The 13,407-nt window shown below is 39.4% G+C and overlaps 1 protein-coding gene across 11 annotated transcripts in view; it reads left to right on the top strand.

Moving 5' to 3' along the window:
- The window catches only part of LOC143023561 (uncharacterized), a 220,511-nt gene that overhangs the window by 76,214 nt on the left and 130,890 nt on the right, over positions 1-13,407 (top strand). The gene's annotated exons all lie outside the window — the stretch shown is intronic.

Here is a 13,407-nt window from a genome sequence, read left to right as displayed (position 1 = left end):
TATAAATTCTATTTTTAATTTTCTTAGTGCTATTGATCTTCTCAATGATCTTTAGATTTCAATCTTTTTTTTTTTATTTTTTTTTAGGCTTTTTACCACTTCCTTTTATTAATAATAAATACAGTCGTACCTCGGTACTCGACCATAATCCGTTCTGAGGTGGTGGTCGAGCACCGATTTGTTCGAACACCGAAACCAATTTTCCCCTTATCACTGTCTTTCTTTGGACCCATTATTAAGGGCTAGAGCAACACGAAAAAGTTTAAATCTGGGAAGAAATACTCGAACAAACTGCGTACGTCTTACTCCACTGGCGGTCTGAGTCGAACTGACGCTTACCCGCTGTTCGAGCTAGTCGAGTACCGAAAATCTGTTCGAGGTCCGATGCATTTTCTACTCGAATTTTTTGGTCGAGCACCGATTTGGTCGAGTACCGAGGTACGACTGTACTACGGTGTCAATGACCATTGATGTTGCGATGCCAGATAAATCCCAATTATTCTATTCTATTCATCCACCTTGAAACCAGCCATATGTGAGATCCTGACATTGTCCTTACAAATGGGTGCCACATCTCTAAATCCAATGAAGTCACCAACTGGCTTGGCACACTCGGACCACAGTTTCTTCCTGCAGCCATTCATTGTTTTTTTCTGTCAATGCCTTCCATGCTGCACTGATATTGTCAATGGCCTTCTTGATATTATAATTCGCCCAAAACTGCTTGACTGTGGGCTTGTCTGGGCTGTTAGTCATGTTAATCAACTGACTCATTGTGTGGCACTGGTAATACACCTTGAAAGTGGCAATCGCACCTTGGTCCATGGGCTGGATGAGTGCTGTTATGTTTTTGAGCAGAAACATTGCCCAATCTTCCATGGCTGTTGGGTGGCTTGGGGTGGAAACGGTTGGCAATGTTTTCTTTGGTAACGCCATGCATTATTTACCTAGTATTTTGCGGGAAGGGGAGCTATGCTCGTGGTGTCCCGCCATTGTATTTCGCAGTGTCTAGTTTGCTTTTAAACTCATGAATGGTTTTTGCCCATACTATTTCATTATCCAGTTTGTTCCAAGTGTCCAAAACTCTATGTGGAAAACTGTTTTTCTTCAGTTCTCTTCTATAGCTATGTTTTTTTATTTTCTTTCCATGTCCTCTTGTGTTTCTCTTGTCCCAGTAAAGTAAGTCCTCTCTATCAAGTATCTCTGTGCCTCTCATGATTCTGTAGATGGTCAATACGTCACCTCTCTTCTTTGCTCCAGTGTCGGTAACTCCAGTTTAGACAATCTCTCCTCGTATGATAGGTTTGCAAGTGCAGGTGCCATTTTTGTAGCTGCTCTTTGGATTCTTTCTATTTTCTTTATATTCTTTTTGGTACAGGGGGACCACAATGTCGCAGCATACCCTAGTCTAGGCCTTATCAATGTAACCAATAATTTTTTTATCATGTCTTCGTCCAAGTATGCAAATGCCACTTTTATTGATCTTAGCAATTTGTAAGTCTCCCCGACAATTTTGTTAATCTGTTTATCATAGGACAAGTCGTTTGTGATAATTACTCGCAAGTCTTTTTCGGATCCTACTTTCTTTACTTCCTTGGTTCCAATTGTATATTTTCCTGATATTCTGTTTTTGCTTTTTCCAAACTCCATTATGCTACACTTCTTAGTATTAAAGTCCAATTCCCATTTCTGACTCCAGTTCCATACCCTATTCAGGTCTTCTTGCAGTGCTTCACAGTCCTTATCAGTTTCTACTTTCCTTAACCTCTTCCATACGATGCCGCCTACGTAGGCGGCATGAGGAGCAAGTGGATACGTGAGGCTGCCATATCAGCGTCTTGATTATATTTATTGTAGTTGTCCCTGCATAACTGACATACTCTCTAAACTGGCTTCATCACATTTTCTATGGTTATAAAAATTCATGGGTGAAAGAGAGAACAATCGATATAAGTGGTGACTATTTTTTATGGTGCGAATATTATGACGCAACATCGTACGTCTGGCAGCTAATGCTGCCCGCGAGATTTTGGCGTCGTCAGCAAAGAAGCTCATGTAACAGTTCACGTCTTCGTCCATGTCATTCATATATATAGCAAACATTATTGGTGCCAGTACAGATCCTTGCGGTACTCCACTGATCATCTCTTTCCAATCAATATTTTTCTCTGAGCACTACTCTTATCTTTCTACCATTCAGGAAGTCCTCCATCCATTTTAGTAGGTTCCCTTGTATTCCTCTTATGTGTTCCAGTTTTTTTTTAGTAATTTTCTGTGTGGTACTTTGTCAAAGGCTTTTTGCAAGTATAGGAATGCACAATCAGCCCATCCATTTCTTTCTTGCACTATATCTATTAGCCTTGAGTAGAAGCATATTAAGTTTGTGGTGCATGATCTTCCTTGTCTGAACCCGAATTGTCTTGGGTTTAATATGTTGTTGTCTTCCAGATGTTTTACCCATCTATTCTTGATGATTTTCTCACAAATTTTGGCTATAGTGCTTGTTAGTGATACTGGCCTATAGTTGGTGGGTTATTCCTTGTTTCCTCCTTTATATATTGGTACAATGTTAGCATTTTTCCAGTCTTTAGGTATCTTTCCTTCTTTGAGTGAGCTATTTATTAAGATGTGTATTTTGTCTGTTAGTTCTTCTTTGCATTCCTTTAGAATCCAATTTGCAATACCATCCGGGCCATGTGATTTTCTGATGTCCAGTTTTGATAGATGTTCTGATATTTCTTTTTGTGATATTATGAACTCACTCATGTGGGGAGATTGCTTGTTATTATCTACGTCCCAATTTTGTATTTTCTCTCTGGTGAAGACAGTGGTTGTTCATGACTTAGGCCATTTCTAATTCTTCTGTGTATTCTATATTTCCTTGGCGTAGTTTCACCATTTCCTGTTTGGTTTTAAGTTTACCATTCACATACCGATAGAATAGCTTGGGTTGATCTTTACATTTATCTATAATATCCTTCTCATGGTTCCTTTTTTCCTCTCTTCTCACAACATACTCATTTCTATAGTTTATATAAATTTGCCATTTGCTTTGTTTTTTGTCTTTTCTCCACTTTTTCCAAGCTTTGACCCTTCTGTCTTTTGCCTCACTGCATCTTTTGTTGAACCAGCATATAATGTACTCTCTCTCGCTTTTGTCTTGGTACATGCCTGTTTACCCCTTCATTGTAATTATCCATCAATATATTCCATTTCTCTTCCACTGTTGTCTCTTCCATATAGAATTTTTCCCAGTTTGCATTCCGGAAGAATGTCTTTAGTTTTGCAAAGTCTGTTTTGTTGTACATCAATCTTCCTTTCCTATGCTTTTCGTTCCTCTCCATGTCTATTTCTTCCTTTAGTACAGTTTCGATGAGTACATGGTCACTCTTTCCAATTGGTGTCTTGTACTGGACTTTGTCCACTATTTCAGGTTCTGTTGTAGATATTAAATCTAGTTTCGATGGCTCTTCATTGTTTCTGTACCTTGTGTTTTCACTGACCCATTGGGTCATTGTGTACTCCATGGTCATGTCTAGCAGTACCTTGCCCCACAAGTCATCTCCTCCTCGCACTGTCATGTTGTCCCAACAAATTTCTTTGCAATTGAAGTCCCCCATAATTACCAGGTTACCTTTACCCATTAGTATCTCATTTAGTGATTTTCTTGTATCTTCTAGCATTTTTGTATGTTCATTCTCTTTCCAAGCATTCGTTTTTGGGGGCACATAGGTCACCACAAACTTTCTACTTTTCATATTCTTGTCTTCGACATTTATCATGATCAGTTCAACATTACCTTTGCCCTCTGCAATTTTTGTCACGTTTAGGTCTTTCTTGGCCAAGAACATGATTTCCCCTCCCTGTTTCTTATCCCTGTTTTTTATCCAGTAATTGTATAGGCCTTGTGCAGAGGACAAATAACACAGGCCCGCAACCAAATTTTTTTTCCAGTTTAATAAGTGAATTTTATATTTTATCGTACGCTGATTTCAAAATTACCACTAAAATTACTGTATTACATCAAGTTTTTTCATGGTATTCAATTTTGTATTTGCACATATTGGCCTGTTAGTTTTGCTAGAAATTAATTTTTTCAGCATATAAAATGGCTTTTAGAGGTTTCTTAAGTCTGAATAGCTACTGTTACCTCTTTGGAGAATTTGTTGTAAAGAAGCGATAGAAAAATATTATGGATTTCATCAAGAAAGCATACTGTGCATACTCTAGAGTGAAACTGGGTGACCAAGATAAGAACTGGGCTCCTCATATAGTTTGTTCAATATGTATCTACCTAGTTGTATTATATGGGAAGGGAGCTATGCTCATAGTGACCCATCTTGCATCAAGTGTGTTTTTAAATTTTTTGATAGTATTTGCACACACTGTTGCTTTATCTAATTTATTTCAGATATCCACCACTCTGTGTGGGAAGCTATTCTTTTTCAGATCACATCTATAACTATCCTTTTTGAGTTTCTTTTCATGTTTGTCATATATATAAATGACTTGATGCAAAAATACTAAAGTAAGTACAGAGGAAGATTGTGAATCACTACAGAAACATCTAGATAAAATCTGGAAATGGAGTCAAAAGTGGAAAGAATTGAGGCAGTGGAAAAAGGGTGAGAAGAAGGCCATGTGCTTCAGGTTCCAGTGATATGGTGGGAGCAGAAAAACCATAGTGATAATTGCTATTTCTGCACATGCAAAGCCCAAGGGTATAGCTTGAAGACAAGGAAAAATATTGCCTATCCGAATCTTCCATCAGCATTGCGACCTATTCCTCATGGTCCAGATGTGCCAGTCCCATCACCTCCAAATAGTCTGGACGATGTACAACTAAGTTCAGGCTCCAAAACTCACAGCGATGATGCATCAGATTTCTTCCTTGAAGATGAGAGCAATGAACCTCAATTGTTTGGTCAGAGTGAACTAAATGATCTGGTGAGGGATCTAGGACTGGCAAAGGAATCAGCAGAGCTTTTAGGCTCAAGACTTAAATCTAAGAATCTGTTAGCTCATGGTACATCATTCTCCTGGTATCATCATCGTGAGAAAGCGTTCGCCCCTTATTTTGACCAGGAAAATGACTTAGTGTATTGCACTGATCCGAAAGGACTCGTAGAAAAGTTTGGTATATGTTATAACCATGAAGAATGAAGAATCTTTATTGATTCATCTAAAAGAAGTCTTAAAGCCGTTCTTTTGCATAATAGCAATAAGTATGCTTCAATTCCTGTGGGACACTCGGTGATCATGAAAGAGTCCTATGAAAATTTGGTGGTTCTTTTAGACAGGATCAATTACAAAGATCACAACTGGATGATCTGTGGTGATTTGAAGATTGTATGTATGTTGCTGGGGCAGCAAGCAGGGTACACGAAATTCCCATGCTTTTTGTGTGAGTGGGACAGTAGAGCGAGGAATCTGCATTGGACTCAGGAACATTGACCTTGTAGGGATTCACTCACACAGGGACAAAGAACATCTTGCAAGAGAGTTTGGTGGATCTTAAAAAGTTTCTACTGCCACCACTGCATATTAAACTGAGACTTATGAAACAGTTTGTAAAGGCTTTGCCACAGGAAGGAGAAGGTTTCACATATTTGTGCAGAAAGTTCTCTGGTCTCTCAGATGCCAAGATTAAAGAGGGAGTATTTGTTGGTCCAGACATAAGAAAGCTCATGAAGAATGAAAACTTTGAGAACTGTCTTGATGAGGCTGAAAAGGATGCTTAGATTAGCTTCAAGAATGTGATTAAAAACTTCTTGGGTGATCACAAGAGTCCAGACTACAAGGATATCATAAGAAGAATGCTGGAAAAGTTCAAGGCTTTGGGATGCAACATGAGTCTCAAAGTTCATTTTCTACATGTGCATTTTGACCATTTCCAAGAAAATTAGGAGACATGAGTGAAGAACAGGGGAAAAGGTTCCACCAGGACATAAAGGAGATGGAAAGAAGGTACCAAGGAAGGTGGAATGTTAATATGTTAGCGTACTACTGCTGGATATTGCACTGGGAGACTTCACAAAATCACTAGGCCTACAAATGTAAATGTTACAGACATAGTTTTCAAGACAAGAAGAAAAGATTCTGATTTCACAATTATAAACAACAGTTAAGAGTGCATTTTAATCAATTTGATTTATACCTCTTAAATTCAATCTTCTCAAATTAAAGGATCAGGCAAACTTTCTGTTATTTTATTTAGTCCTTTAATATATAAGTTCTACAAATTTGTGTCAAAACCTTACATGGTAGGGGAAAACGGTGATGATATTTCAATTCAGCAATATTGAAATGTACAGGCACTCCTTGTTTAACGACCTACTCGGTTAACGACAACTCGGAGTAATGACGGGCTTTATGACAGACCAATATTCGTTTAACGTAAATCTCCTGAAGTTACGACGTTGTGTACGATAATTAAGTTGGCTGAGGCAAATTTGTATGATATTTTGAATGAACTTGTACGGTGGATATTAGCTGTGAGGTAAAGTGTTCTGAAGCTTAGGTCTACATTACCATCCTGCAAGCTGCAAAAACTACCTGGGGTACAATGTATACCGGTAGTGGTAAATTTTTAGTTTCGACCAAGGGCACAATATAGCAATAGAAAATTAATTATTCAACGTAATATGCAATTTTGTGAGCGGAAATAAAAAAAGGTGCTAAAACAAATTTCATAAGTAACGAAGTCGTGTCGGACGAATGGTACACCATGTTTGTTATGATAGATGCCGATGTCAAGGAAATGAAAGGATGATAAATTCGCCTAACCTAAACTAACCTGTGTTTGATAAATCATTACCTGCAAATTAAATGTCATCCGGCTTGTCCTCGTTGTCGTCGTCATGAGAGACGTTGGTAGACGACAAGATGACGTCCCGATCCTATAATGTAGCATATTTTCTTGTAGCATGGTATTTTTTACTTTCATTTCCGCCCACAAAATTGCATATTACATTGATACATTTTAATTTACAAAATTAATAATTAATTTTCTATTGCTATATTGCGCCCATGATTGAAACTAAAAAAATACCCTGGTATTCAATATGGAATGTCAGCATACGCGGATTTGGTCATATACGGTAATTTCGGGAACATAACCACCGTAAATAAACAGTAAATAAAGCTTTAATGTACTGTATAAAAGAGGGAAATACACAAAAATAAAGATACATGTATTGCTGGACATTGTACATACAGTACATGTACGTATATGTATACACTTTCGCTTAACGACCAATTCGGTTAACGACGGCGCGCTGGTCCCAATTGTCGTCGTTAAACGAGGAGTGGTTGTATAAATACAGTCAAGCCTTGAGAGCCCGGACTAATTAGGGGGAAGGGTGGTCCGGTCATGCCAAAAGTCCGGTCATCGAAAATATCACCCTAACACCTGTAGATTTTCGTAGCTGTATATGTATAGGTAATGTATGATATGGCATAAAAACATAAGAATAATACTCTAACACTGTAATAATAACAATACTGACAAATAGGGAACTTTGCTTGAAAAGTCCGCCCTTTGTTCATTTCGACCGGTCATACGAGGGTCCGGGCTTTGGAGGTTCAACTGTAATCATTTCATATTCAAAACAATTTTGGGAAAGTCCAATTTTGTAGGCCTGTGTAATTTGCAACATAATGCTGGTTCATAGAAGACGTCATCCAGGCCTTCTTGTTGGATCTATATATCACTGGGAGATATTCTTTCACATAGCCCTAAAGTGCCCTTGGATTTTCACAGTAGTAGATCAGTAAAGGCTTCAGCTTCAGGTCCCCAGATGCATTACCACCCAGCAACCAGGGTTAATCTGTCTTTGGATGCTTTAAATCCTGGCGTTGCTTTCCCCTCCTTAGCAATAAATGTTCTGGATGACATTTTCATCTTGTTGTAGTTTATCACCTGTTTGGCACTGTAGCTACACTCTTCAATGTGTTTTTTCAGTGTTGGTATGAATGCTGCAGCAGCAGGCTCGTCAGAACTTGCTGCCTCACCAGTCATCTTGATGTTGTGTAGGGCTACTCAGGCTTTAAAACAGTCGAACCAACTCCTACTGCCACCGAAAGTTGACCCATCCTTAATTTCATATTGCTTCTTATGTAGATCATTATAAATCAAGAGGGCTTTCATTGTAACAAAGGAGGTAGAAAGAGGATTGCTGTGGCAAAACAGGTCATCAATCCACAGCCTTACGAGTCTCTCTATTTCCTCCATTATCGGTTCCCTCTCCCTCATCAGCATCTTTGCCATTAATATAAAGCTGTTTCACCAGCTTTCTTTACATATTGTCCTTGTTTGATTATTGTGGAGACAGTTGATTGGGGCAACTGCATGATTCTGGCAAAGGAGTTAGCCCCTTCACCTCCCTCAAGGCGTTTAACAATTTAAAGTATTTTCTCCGATAAGTCATTTATATCAAGGACTTCCATACCTCTCTTAATTCTGTAGATGGTCAACAAGTCACCTCTTTTTCTTCTTTGTTCTAGAGTTGGTAATTTTAGTTTTGACAATCTGTCTTCATATGATAGTTTTGATAGTGTTGGGGCCATCTTCATAGTTGCTCTCTGGATTCTCACAATTTTCCTTTTGATACTGGGTGACCATTGTGTTGCTGCACACTCCAGTTTTGGCCTTACCAGTGTTACTAGTATTTTCTTTACCATTTCTTCATCCAAGTAAGTAAAAGCCACATTCATTGATCTTAGCAAGTTATAGGTTCAGGGGACATATCCTTTTTGATGATCACTCTCAGGTCTTTTTCAGATCCCACTTTCTTAACTTCCTTTGCACCAATTTTATATTGTCCTGATATCCTTTTTCACTTTTTTCAAATTCCACTTCCTACTTCTGACTCCATTCCCGAACCCTGTTCAGATCTCTCTGCAATGAATCACAGTCCATTTCAGTACTCACTTTCTTTAACAGTTTTGCATCATCTGCATAGAAGCTCATGTAACACTCCACACTTCCATGTCATTCACATAAATAGCAAACATTATTGAAGTCAGTACTGATCCTTGTGGAACTCCACTACCTCTTCCCAAGTACTCTTATCTCTGAGCATTACATACAAACATACATACCAAAGGCTTTTTTCTCCCTTATAAGGGAGATAGTCAAAAAACAAAGGCATAAAAACCACTCCACCCATTCCATCCCTATCATACTCTACTCCCCTCTACCCTCTACCCTCCCTCCTGTCTTGGCACCTCCTGGATGATGGGTCATCCTTTCATCTCACCCACTGCCCTGGGTCAGAAGCAGTGTTACAAGACACAGCACATCCATAGCAAGGCTGCTTCATTAAATCGGCGACCCCCCTCTCTGTCCCCTCATGCAGAAAAGGAGAAGACGGGGAGAAATCACTTTGGGTTGCATCAAATTATTTCTCACATATTCCCTCACCCCCATCCCCTATCCATTCCACCTCATGCATCACAGCATCATCCACATACAACCATTCTCCATTTACCCTATCTTCTGTCCTCTCCCGTCCTTCCTCAACAGACATTCCCTTCTTTCCCAAAGCCATCTCATCCTAGGTCGACCCTTCATGTTCACTCCTTCCACCTCTGCCTTCCACACCTCTTTTACTAGTCTTTCTTCACTCTTTCTTACCATGTGTCCAAACCATCTCAATACTTTTTCATCAACCATATCTCCCAACTCCCTTTCCACCCCTGTTCTCCTCCTCCACCTCATTTCTCACTCTGTCCAGCCTAATAACCCCTATCATACTTCTCAGGCACCACATCTCAAACACATTCAAACTCCTCCTCTCTTCCTTTCTTACCATATATACTTGTGTATAGGTTGCACTGCTAGTGTGTGGTTGTCAAAATGGTTATTTGCAGTTGACCTGCGGATAGGTCGCACTATAATCTGGCGATTTACATTCAAACATAAAATTTATCAAATATTTACCTTTATTTCAAAAACTTTACTCACAAAATTTTAATAGAACACATGTAGATTGTCCGACTGTTGCATGTGCGTATAATGCAAACTTACATAAACAACAGTTGCGTTTCTAAAACTGTAATTGTAAACAAATGCACTTGTGTAAAAAAATTTATTGTCAACTTGACCAAAAAAAATAATCAATAGAGTTTAACTGTCAACTGGACACTACACAACAGTATAGAAGAAAATTTCTTTAAGCTGATCTTTCTGCTTTCTCCATCCCCTCACTACCTTTTCTGAAACCCCAAACTCCCTTTCTGCAGATCTGTATCCATGTTCTTGTGCATAATCCACCACTTTCAACACAAAACCTACTTCATAGCTCTTTCTCTTACCAGTACTCATGATTAGAGTTTGCAGTTATTAGGCCTAAAACACCATGCAATCTACTGTAGATCTAACAGGTAGGCCTAATGGAAGTTTATGAAAATAATAATTTTTTATTATGTTATGCTTTGAGAACATAATTTGCCCACATATCATAGAAATGCAGCCACGAGTGAAACAGGTGATGTATGGTAACATACGGTAAAAAAAGGGTCAAGGTTGCATTGCTTATAAACACTATAAAGCATTTGGAAAAGAGAATATTTTACAATTTCATTGTAATTGGTATATGATTTTTTTTAGCAGCAATAGCTCAGTTTAAAACAGCGATTTGATAGGAACCTTTGATGTATATATTTTATGCATACAAAAGGCTTGAAAAGGTTTCCGATGCATATTGTGCGAACACCACTGAAATTCCATGTCATTGTCACATTGAAATCGCCAATTGTTTCTACTTTGGTGACAGAATAGTGCTGTCCCTCATTAATGTTGAGTGGATAGGTCACACCCCTGAATTTGGCGAAATATTTAGTTAAAAAAGTGCGACCTATATGTGAGTATATACAGTATGTTCCATGTTTTTGTGCTGTACAGTGCTGTCGGCACAATCATTCCTTTATATAATCTCCTCTTAGCATCCATTTCCAAATGTCTATTTCTCATTACACTTTTTAATCCCCAAGGCATTTACTTGCTTCTCTAAGTCTACATTCTACCTCCACCTCAACTCCTCCCTTTCCTGCCACATTCACATCCAAGTACCCAAAACTATCCACTTCCTCCAGTCTCTCTCCCTTGATACAGTCATCCCTCGTTATTTGCGGAGGATATGTTCTCAAAACCCCTGTGAATGGCTAAAACAGCGAATACTCTTTTTGAGAAAACCATTGAAAATCTACGGAATATCACCGCCAAAACTCACACTCTCGGGCTTCATTCTAGCCACACTTCTCTACTAACAATTGAAACATGCTTTAAATGTCTTCCACTTATAATAAATTCACTTCTCATATATCAGAGGTTAACAAGTGTAATGTACATACATACATATACCAAGGCTTTTTCCCCCTTCCAAGGGAGGTAGCCAAAAAAGGAAAGGCATAAAAACACTCCCACCCATTTCATCCCCAAATACACTCCACACCCCTCCCACCCTTCCTCTCATCTGAGCACCTCCTGGATGACGGGTCATCCCTGCACCCCGCCCACCGCCCTGGGTCAGAAGCAGTGTCGCAAGACACAGTACATCCACAGCAAGGCCGCTTCATTTAATCGGCGACCCCCCCTCTCCGTCCCCCTTTGCATATAAGGAGAGGACGGGGAGAAATCCCTTCGGGCTGCGTCAAAATTTACTCACACATACTACCCCCCCACCCCCCCGCCCATTCCTCCTCATGCAATCACAACATCATCCATATACAACCATTCTCCACTCACCTCTGTCTTCCGTCCTCTCCCTTCCTTCCTCAACAGACATTCCCCTCTTCCCCAAAGCCCCCTTCACCCCATCCATCCACCTCATCCTAGGACGTCCCCTCATGTTCACTCCCTCCACATCTGCCTTGTAATAACACTTAATAAACTAAGAATAATACAATATGGCCCATAATAGGGCCATTCACTCACCGACTTCATATCTCGTATTTCTTACCCTGTATAGTTCTGCTTTACAAGGGAAATGAGACGAGTGTGAGTGTAGTAGTTTTGAGGGTTCAGTTTGTTGAATGTATTTGGGAAGGTTTATGGAAGAATTTAGATTGAGAGGATTAGGAGAGGAACAGAGTGGGTTTAGGACAGGCTGGATAGAGTGAGAAATAAAGAGATGAGGAGGAGAGCATGGTTGAAAAGAGAGTTGGGAGATAGGGTAGGTGAAAGATTATTGGGATGATTTGGACACATGGAAAGAATGAATGAAGAAAGATTAGTAAATGAGGTGTGGAAGGCAGAGGTAGGAGTGAACATGAGGGGGCGACCAAGGATGAGATGGATGGATAGGGTAAAAGGGGCATTGGGAAAGAGGGGAATGTCTGTTGAGGATGGGAGAAGACAGAAGATAGGGGTGAATAGAGAAGGGTTGTGTATGGATGATGCTGTGATGTATGGAAAGGTGTGGTTGGGGGATGAGGGGGTGAGGGAGTATGTGTGAGTGATATTTTGACACAGCCTTAAGGGATTTCTCCCTGTATTCTCTTTTTCTGCATGAGAGGACGGAGGGGAGGGGTTGCTAGTTAAATGAAGCAGCCTTGCTGTGAATGTGCTGTGTCTTGCTACATTGCTTCTGACCCAGGGCAGTGGGCAAGATGCAGGGATGATGGCCATCATCCAGGAGGAGCCAAGAAAAGAGGGAGGGAGGGGTGATGAATGAGAGTGGAGTATGTGGGGATGAAATGGGTGGGAGTATTTACCTCGTTGTATTTTACGGGACGAGAGCTGTGTTCATAGTGACCCATTTTCGTATCTCTCCGCATCCAGTTTGTTCTTAAAATCGTGTATAGTTCTGGTATTCACTGTTTCTCTGTTCAGTTTATTCCAGACATCGATCACTATGTGGGAAGCAATTTTTTTTTTTTTTTTTCAGGTCTCCTCTGTAACTGTCTTTCTTTAGTTTCTTTTTGTGTCCTCTTGTTTCTCTTCTGTCCCATTTTAATAGATCGTCTCTATCAAGAACTTCCATCCCTTTCATAATTCTGAAAATGTTCAACAAATTGCCTCTTTCCCTTCTCTGTTCTAGTGTTGACAACTGTAATTTCTCCAATCTTTGTTCATATGTCAGATTTGACAGTGTGGGTACCATTTTTGTCGCTGCTCTTTGGATTATTTCAAATTTTCTTATGTTCTTTTTTGTGGATTTATGCCTTTGACTTTGGATACCTCCCTTGTAAGGGGGTAAAAACTGTTAGTATATGTTTGTATATACTCTATTGACAGTTGAAGCTTGAAATTTTGTTAGGTCAAGGAAACCTGTATTGGCTGATATATTGATTTAGATTCCAGAATGAACTTCTTTTCATTCAATAGATATTGTTTCTGTTGAACAAGCTGTTCATTGTTTAGTAATTAACAAAGATTTTGGGGACCTGCATATAATAGTCCTA

The sequence above is a fragment of the Oratosquilla oratoria genome, unplaced genomic scaffold (assembly GCF_046742065.1).
Source record: "Oratosquilla oratoria isolate Oo_2021 unplaced genomic scaffold, ASM4674206v1 SCAFFOLD50, whole genome shotgun sequence".
NCBI classification, from domain to species: Eukaryota; Metazoa; Arthropoda; class Malacostraca; order Stomatopoda; family Squillidae; genus Oratosquilla; species Oratosquilla oratoria.
This window is presented reverse-complemented; position numbering and strand designations above follow the sequence as displayed.